The sequence below is a fragment of the Ursus americanus genome, chromosome 24 (assembly GCF_024610735.1).
Source record: "Ursus americanus isolate L20-20 chromosome 24, mUrsAme1.1.p, whole genome shotgun sequence".
NCBI classification, from domain to species: Eukaryota; Metazoa; Chordata; class Mammalia; order Carnivora; family Ursidae; genus Ursus; species Ursus americanus.
The window spans coordinates 45940152-45948882 of record NC_142150.1 but is presented as its reverse complement, the minus strand read 5'-3'; positions in this window follow the sequence as shown (position 1 = coordinate 45948882).

The window sequence follows — 8731 nt, the reverse complement described above, 5'->3', positions numbered from 1 at the left end:
GAGTGCCCACCAGCCCCCTTTCTGGAACACCCCCTTCCCTCTGCCTGCACGCCTCCATCCTCAGACCCCAGAGGAGGGGCCTCCCTGGACCCCAGGAACAAAATCTCCCGATATTTTTGTACATCAGCAAGAATGGACATTGACCCCCACCTGCTTCCGATGCCGCAGGGGGGCTTGTTGTCTGCGGGGCATGGGACACCGCTCCTGGCCATCTGTGGGTGTCCCGCGTGAGCACCCCGGCAGTCCTTCTCCAAATTACAAACCACCCAGCAATCCCACCTGAACGTGTCCCCCAGAAGCTGTCGCTGCAAAGGGAGTACCCACCTGACTGCCCTGGGGGGCTGCTCACAGAGGGGGTCGTGCTAGAGGGGCTCCGTAGGGGGCCGGCTGCAAGACAGTGCTGGTGGAGACCGCCCGGGGCCAGGCTCCGCGGGCACCCCGTTTGCGGTCAGCCCCCGAAACAGATGAGCATCGATGATGCTTGTGCACGCATACGCACGTGTGCACACACGCTCACACGCCCAGCGTCCTGTGGCACGGGCTGTGGGGGAGGGCCCCTCCCCTGGGAGCCTGGTTCTGGACTCCGTGAGCGTGTCCACAGCACGGAGCGGAAGGGGTGCATGCAAGGAGGCTTCAGAGGGGTTTCTGCAGAGGGAGGGGCTGGCTTCCGCTTTGCTCTCCTTTGTCCTGTGTGGTCAGCGTGCCTTGAGGGCAGGGGAGGGCTGAGCTGGGCTCAAGGCTGTCCATCTCAGCCGCACTCGCACTCGGCAGAGCCAGCAGCCCCTCTCCGGGAGCCCAGGTGGGCGCTGGACACACAGGCCCACCCTGGGACGCACAGAGACATGTGCCCGAGGGTCCTTCCTCCATCCCTGCGGGATGGTCGCTGCGGTCCCCGGGGAGGCAGAGCCAAGGGGGCAGCCCCCAGGGAGCCTTGTCTCCCAGCCTGGACCCTCCCTCCCAGACAGTGGAGGGGTGCCCCGGGGGCAGGGGGCTCCAGTCACACTGCCCAGGCCAGCCCAGGGGCGAAGTGGCAAAGATCCTCCCTGCCCTGTTCTCAGATGGAGGCAGAGAAGGAAGGAGGAGTCCTCCCCTCGCCCTCCCCGGCCCAGGGATGCTCCCCGCAGAGCACAGAGGGCAGAGTCCGCCACGCAGCCTCCAGGAGCTGCGGCGCTTCCTAGTCTGATTACAGGCTTCAAACCCGGGCCGGGACGGGCACAGCCTGGGGGCCCCATGGGTGAGGCCGAAAGCCCTGTCCCTGCAGATGGCCAGGCTCCGTTTCTATTTAGTTCTTCCGCATTGAAAGCATCGAGACCATGTATTGATTTTGCAATAATGGCCTGTTATCTGCCATTACACAGCAGAGTGGACAGAACGAGAGAAAACGAGCAGCTAGGGGTGAGCGGTATGGCACGCAGCCGCCCACCCTTCCACGCTTCCCGCACTGGGGCATCTCTGAGCATCCCTGGCCGTTGCTCAGCTCTACTGCGACTGTTCCCTCCAGCCCTACACCCAGATCAGCGGACCATGGTGTCTGCACACGCCAGCCCCGCTTTAAAGGGCGCGGGGTGGCAGGGTTTGGGGGGGAGCGTGGTCCAGGGCGCAGCCGAGAGGAGGCGTGCTGCTGACATCCCGGAGCTGCCGTGGAAGTGTTTCGGAAAGCGCTCGCTTGTCTCATGACGTCCCACAAGCCCCTATCTGCGGAAACAGATACATATTAATAGCAGAGGAGACCGGTACTGTTTCTCTTATCTGTCCACAATCGAGCCTGGGGCCGCAGAGAGCGCAGCGTGCTGACTCCTCGCACGCACGCACGCAGGAGGATAATCGCAGGAACATGGAAATCTAGAGGCCCCTGGAGGCCGGCATGCCCTGGGTGCTGAGAAAGCCCAGCGCTCACCTGCAAGCGAGGGGAGGGGGGTCGCCACACGCACAGGGGCCGGGCTTGCGGGGAAGGGGAGAGAAGCAGGTGCCTGTCCCAGGCGTCACACTGTGGCTTCCAGACTCACCACCACCTGGACGCCAGGCTGGCCCTGGAAAGGCACCCTGGGGGGCTGGGGCCACAGCAGAGAGAAGCTGAAATTCCCCCCATGTCCCTCAGTCCTGTTGAAATTTTCACCGGGCACTTGGTATCCTTTGGGAGTCGGGCGGGTGGGATGTTCGTGGCTTTAAAACTGAAGAACCAGTTTTAACTGATAATCCTGATTGTGAAAATAACGCACGCTCATTAGAAAAACCGACCAGGCACAGAAGTGCAGGGAGGAGAAAAGACAGGTTATCCGGCATCCCTGAAACAGAAAGCAGGTGTCAAGTCTGCAGGAAACAGCCTGATGGCCCCTCCAGGAGCCTGGGCAAACTGGGGTGCTCTGTATGAGACGCCCGTGTGCGGCCATGCTGGGAAGCCCTTCCCGGCGTGAGGGAGCCCCAGCTCCAGGGAGGGGGCAAGTGGACGCGTCTGGGGGCTCAGCTCTTCCCGAGTCTCTTATTCTTCAAGGCAGGAGGCAAATGGGGTCGTGGTGTGTCCCGCGTGGCCGTGCACTGTGCTCGGCGGCCGCTGATGTCACAGTGACGGTCTCTGCGGCCTGAGAGAGCTAATGGCCCCTCCCCTGCCGTCACAGAGGGCCGGGGTGGGATGCCGCTCGGTTTCGCAGGACGAGCGGGACCTGCACTGCATGGGCTGGGATGGGACCCCGTTCTCCTCAGCCAGAGCAGCGAGAGCCCCCCAGCCCCAGGCTCCCCCCCATAGTCCACACCCAAAGTAGGCGGTTTCCATCTCAGAGAGGAAAGGGGCAGCGGCTGGGGGCCCGGGCTCTCCCAGCTGGGCGGGCAGCAGGACAGCTGCCCCAGCCGGGGCGAAGGCCCCTTGGAGGGGTGAGCAGCCTCCTGCCTGGGAGTCCTGGGTCACCTCCATCGGCGACAGGCCCGTCGCCAGCTCCCACTGCACTGGGGCCTCTCCCTGACGGAACAAGAAGGCTCAGGCCCTCCCAAATTCACCCCTGTTTGACAGGGGAGTGGAGGGCAGGGTGGAGGGCATCCTGCCAAGCCCCTGGAACCTGGGCAGTTTTCCCCAGGGGAGCAGGCCTCTGGGCCGAGACGATTCAGGGATAGGGTGCATGGGGGCCAGTGGCAGACAGACGCTCCCCACTGCCAGCAGGGACGGCAGGCGTCTGCTCCCAGGGTGATGGCTCAGGAAGGCCAATCTGAGCTCTCCTGCCCCTGGCACGGGGCCTAGGGTCCGAGATTTGATGCCGCCTGGTAGGAAGGAGGCTCGGCCCCAGGCCCACGGGCTGCTCCCAGGCCCAGATGGGGTTGGCCCTGATGCCACGAGGGAGAAGAGGCCCCGCTCGGCCACTCCCCAATAGACCTCCGTGCCCGCGCCCCGTGCAGGGGTTCTGACCCCAAGCTCACAGGCTGCGGTGGGGCTGGCGGGGAGGTGGGGTGGCCGTGATGGCTGGCAGCAACCACAGCCAGCTCACAGGGCCTGGCACCCCCACCCCAGCAGTGCTGCCACGGGCACATGACACTCTCCCGGGTGCGCATCCCGTCCTTGCCGGCGGGCACCATGGAGCCGCTCTGCTCCTCCAGCCTGTTCGCCAGGCGGCCCTGGTTTGTGTCACCCTGACAGGTGACACCCGCAACTCCACCAGGAGTCAAGCGGGTGAGGGGAGCCGGGAAGATGGGAGGAAGGACAGCAGGGAGGGGGGACGTACTCAGGACCAGGGGTGGTCTGGGGCGCGGGGGCCAGCAGGGAGAGGAGGGAAGGAGGAGGGGTGGCAGGGAAGGAAGGGGCACAGGGCAGGGCAAGAGCTCACCTCCACCTTGCAGGGGTGAAGGTCCAGGTCACGGAGAGTCTCTGCTTCACCAAGGGAACTGTGAGCGCCACGGAAGGGAAGTGGAGCTCAGTGGGCAAGGACCTCCTTCCCTGCCAACCCTCACCACCTCGCCCGGCGACAGGGAGACAGGCCCCTCCTCAGGTCACCGGCCTGGGACCCTCTGGACTCAGCCCAGCGCTCTTCCACCAGCAAAACAGCAGACCCAAGGGATGGTGCTCCTGAGGCACAGCTGCTCTCTGTGGGCTCTGTGTGTCGGCGTGTGCACGCACGTGTGAGTGTGTGTGTCGGCATGCGTGCTCACGTGCTCACGTGTGTGTGAGCTCACGCATGTGAGTACACGTGTGTTTTTGTGCCCGAGCATGTATATGTGTGGCTGTATGTGCATGTGTTTGTGTCTGTGAGTGTGTATGTACATGTGTGAATGTGTGCACGTGGACTCATGCATGTGAGTGCACGTTTGTGTGTATGAGTGTGTACACGTCTGTACCTCTGCTTGTGTGAATGAGCATGTGTGCATGTGTTCGTGTGAGCACGTATGTACATGTGCTCATGGGTGTGTGTTCATGTGTGTGCATGTGTGCGAGTGTGTATGTGCACGCATGTGTTGTAAGCAGGGGTGTGTATGCATGGGTGTGAATGTGAGTGCAAGTGTGTATGTGTGCATGTGTACACGTGTGTATGTGAGTGTGTGCATGTGTGTAAGTGTGTGCATGTGTGCCTGTGCAAGTGCATGTTTGCAAGCGTGTGTGTGTGTAAGCAAGTGTGTGTGTTATGCGCGCATGTGGGCGTGCATCTGTCGTGGGAGGTGAGATGGCTGCAAGGGGGCAGGAGCCCATCCTGGGAGGGGAAGGGACAACAGATGGGGGAGCACCTGGGTCTTGGTCCTCATGACCCAGCTAGATCGGGGATCCACCCATAGCCATAGTCAGCATGATGCGGGAGGGGGATAAGGGACATATCGGTGACCTTGAGCCGGTATTCAACCCTCTCTGTGTGCTAGGTTCTGTCTCCAGTGGTGGTGGTGGGGTGTCTACGTGGAGGGAGGATGGGGTGTTTCTGCGGGGTATGGAGGGTGCGTGCAGCGGGGTGTGTCGGGGGGTGTACGTGGGTGTTTCTGCGGGGATAAGTGTGAGCATATTTGAGTCTGTGGGGATGATCGTGTGTGGGTGTTTTCTCCGGGTACACACACTAGGGGGTGGGACATGGATGGGGCGGGGTCCTCAGACCCTCCCAGCACCCCCCTTCCATGCCCCTGGAGCTTGCCTTGTGGACCCCCGTACCTTACGCACACGCAGGCCCCCACTGCCCAGCGTGCATCCGTCTGCCCGCCCCCCCCCGCCCCCGGGCGGGGCGCCGGCCACTCAGCTGTGGGCCCTGAATGAACCGGGCTGCCCGCAATCCAGCCTCTGCTCCTGCAGCACCGCTGGCCCGCCCATCCAGCCTGTCTTGCTTCGGGGGGGAGGGCGAGTAGCTCTCCTAGGGCAGTGACACGCTGGGTTGTCTCCGCCAAGCCACGGAGAGTCCCTGGGTGTTGGCAGCAGCAGTCGCCCTGACCAGCCAGCGGTTTCCCCGCATTTCCTGCAGATTGGCGCCCCCACGCGGCCATCTGGGGCATCACCTCCCTCCCAGCCTGCCCCTTTGTGGGGGTCTGGTTGGGAAATAGGATGCAGCCTGCCTGGGGAGGGTCCAGCAGGCAGCTGGCGGGGGGCAGGGGAAGCCTGCAGTCTGTGCGGAGATGTCTGGGCTCCTTGGCGGGGCCCCGGGCTGGCTAGAACTGGACTAGACTGCAGGTGGGGTGCACAGGTCCCCTTTTCCCAGATCCCGGGGCTAGAGGTGGGATTTGTCAGAATTTCCAAACACTGGCGGTCAGTGGGTGGTGCTTTCCAGGCTGGGGTCAGCAGCAGAGGTCAGAATGTCACAGGGGTCCATCCCAGCTCCGGACAGCTTGGAAGGAGCAAGGGACCGCCCTACTCCCTACTCCTTCTGGGGTCTGCCAGGCCCACCTACCCACCACCAGCCATCCGGACATTTTCGGGGCATTACAACCCCCTGGGGGCTCTTATCACCCCCACTTGACAGATGAGGAAGGGGGACCTGGAAAGGCAGTGGGTGGGGGTGGGACCCAGGCCTTTGGACCCCATGGGGCCAGGCTGCCTCTGCCACCGTGGGGAGGGGGCCTCTCAGGAGGAGGTGTCCTGCCTTGATGGAGGGTGTGTGTGTGTCAATTCTTGCTGTGAGTTAGGATATCACATCCAGGGGTGGGCAAGGTCTCCGGGGGCCTGTGACCATCAGCCTATGCGGGGTGGGGGCCGGGCAGGGCCTGGTGCTGGTCTGGGGTCTCAGTCTGGTCCCAAGGAGGCTGGGCCATCTGTCCCCTGCTCTGCAGCCCAGCTGGCTTTGGGGTCCAGCCGCAGCCATCCCTGCCCACGAGCCGAGGGGTGCAGAGGACCACTCGCTCTGGCATGAGGCTCTCTGTCTGCAGTGGGCTAGGCGCCCGGGATGGCAGGAGCGTGGCTGTGCGGCCTCATCAACCTCCCTGTCTGTCTATCTCACACAAACAGACATACAATTAGGGAGGAAGACGGTCACAGGCAGAACCTTGGAGCTGTGTGGCAGTGTGACAAGGTGGCCACACGGTGGGGCCCTAGCCCCATTTTCGGAGTCCGCATCAACCAGAAACGGGGAGAGGTGTTAGCTTCCCCGGGTGTTGGAAAGAAGGGGTCAGAGGTCAACAGATGCCAGAGAAGGGGAGTGGGACGGGGTGGAGGGGTGTCTCCATCAGGCTGCTATCAGGAAGCCCAGGCTGGCCCCAAGACTGAGGAGGAAGGGACGGGACCCCCGAAAGGCCCAGTGCTGGCCTGTGACTGGGGTGGGGGGCCGGGGAGTCAGGGAGGGGCAGCTGGCAAGGGGCTGCTCCCCACCAGGCCCAGGCGAGGTGCTGGTGCCCAGAGCCCCCTCCCTCCATCTGCAGGCCCAGCCTCAGGCTGACACTTCCAGGCAAGATGGGGTCGCTCAAGCCCCCAGGAACAGGCATGTCTCCCACTGGGATTCCCACAGGTGGGAATGGAAGTCCCCAAAACTCCTCCCCAGTCTCATCTTACGGCTCGGGCTCTCCCCTGTGGCCATGGTCTGGACTGGGGGTGTCATAGGCTGATTGAGGCCAGGGCTGAGGACATGGGGCCCCCAACACACACACACACACACACACACACACACACACACACACACATACACACACACGCACACACACGCGTGTGCTGGTCCTTTGTTCAAGTGAGGGGAGGATAGAAGGCTCAGCCCAGAAAGACAGACCCCAGGGCCCAGTCTGCAAGGGAGGGGCAGACAGACCTCATCTGGGAACACGGAGAGCCGCCTCAGAGACTGTTCCAAGGAGAAAGTACACCCCTCTTTACAACATCCTCTGGGGGAAGGGTGTGTAATCCTGTGGTGTGGTGGTCTTCGGCCCCGCTGCTCACCGTCCAGTTGTCAGGAGGACAGAGGACAAGCCATCCTGGTGACCTCTGCCCCTTCCCCCAACCCCCCCCCCGGACCAGGCCTGGCCACAGGCTGGACATGCTGGGGCCAGACAGATGACCAGAAGCTGGTGGGCACTGGGGGGGCCCCTGCTGCCTGCTGAGCCCTCTCAGCCCCAAAAGGCCTGTGCCAGATCCCCCTCCTGGGTGTCCGAGGTCGGCCCCAAACCGGCCTCAGAGACACATCTACCCTGAGAGCCCGGCCACACGGCAGGTAGGACCTAGCCAGCGCCGCCTGGCCCGTCCGCCCTCAGCAGCCTGACTGCCACAGACAGGTGGCCTGGAGGTTGGCGTGAGTGACCACAGCAGCCGGCCGAGGCATGGTCCTCGCTGGCCCAGCACCGCTGTGTCTGTAGGCCGACACCACTCAGGGCAGAAGGAATCAGACCCCATCCAGCCCCAGGGGCTCCCAGCCTGGGAGTGAGGGGGCAGAGCTCACAGGAGCACAGACCGTCCAGGCCCCTGAGCACGCCTGGGAGGGGCCGGCCAGTCGGAGAGCAGACCCCAGAGGACCCCTTACACCCACCTGCTTGGAACACCCTGGTCCTTCCTAGCAGGCCAGCCCCCGGTCTCCACTGGGGCCTCACTGCCTCCCCCCACATGCCCCCTTGCCCATGTCCACAGGGGCCAACAAAGGTGTGGGTGGGCGTCTGTGGGGGCTCCCTGCCCCATACTCAGACTCGCCAATGTCAGGGCCCTTCCCTCCTCAGCCTGGCCCTTCCTGAGACTGGAACCCTCTGGACAGAGCCTCTGGCCAGCTGGGGACCCTGTGCCCATCATGACCTTGAATGAGGAACCTGGCCTGCCCAGAACCTAGGGGTTAGCAGGCCCCCGAGGAGCTCCTGCAACTGAGGCTTTGCTGCTTCACGGCCAAAGCAGGCCACTGGACAGGACCTCGGGGCCAGCAACGGGCCATCGGAGCACCAGAAGTGTCTAGCTGGTGTGGACTGTCCACCCCACCTGCAGGCTCAGAGTCCCCACTGTACCCCAGTCGCTCGGTCCTCCAGAACCAGGGGCAGTGGGCTCCCCTGAGAAACTCACATCTCTGACCCCTGAGGGGGCCCTTGCCCCACCCCCACCCATCACCCACCTAGCGCCTGCCTGGGGAACACCTAACCTGGGGTCAAAGCCCACATCTGTACCCTGTACCCGTCCTGCCTCCTGACAACCCAGTCACACATCTTCCTCCGTCCATCCTCTCCCAGTCATCTGACCACCAGCCCTGCATGGGCCCAGCACCTGCCTGTCCTCACACACTCACTCAGTCACAAGCAGCACCCACACGGTGAACAAGGGCCACCCGTACGCAAAACCAATGTGGCATCAGAGTTGGCCAAAGCCCCAAATAATGTAATCCTTTAGGAAGGT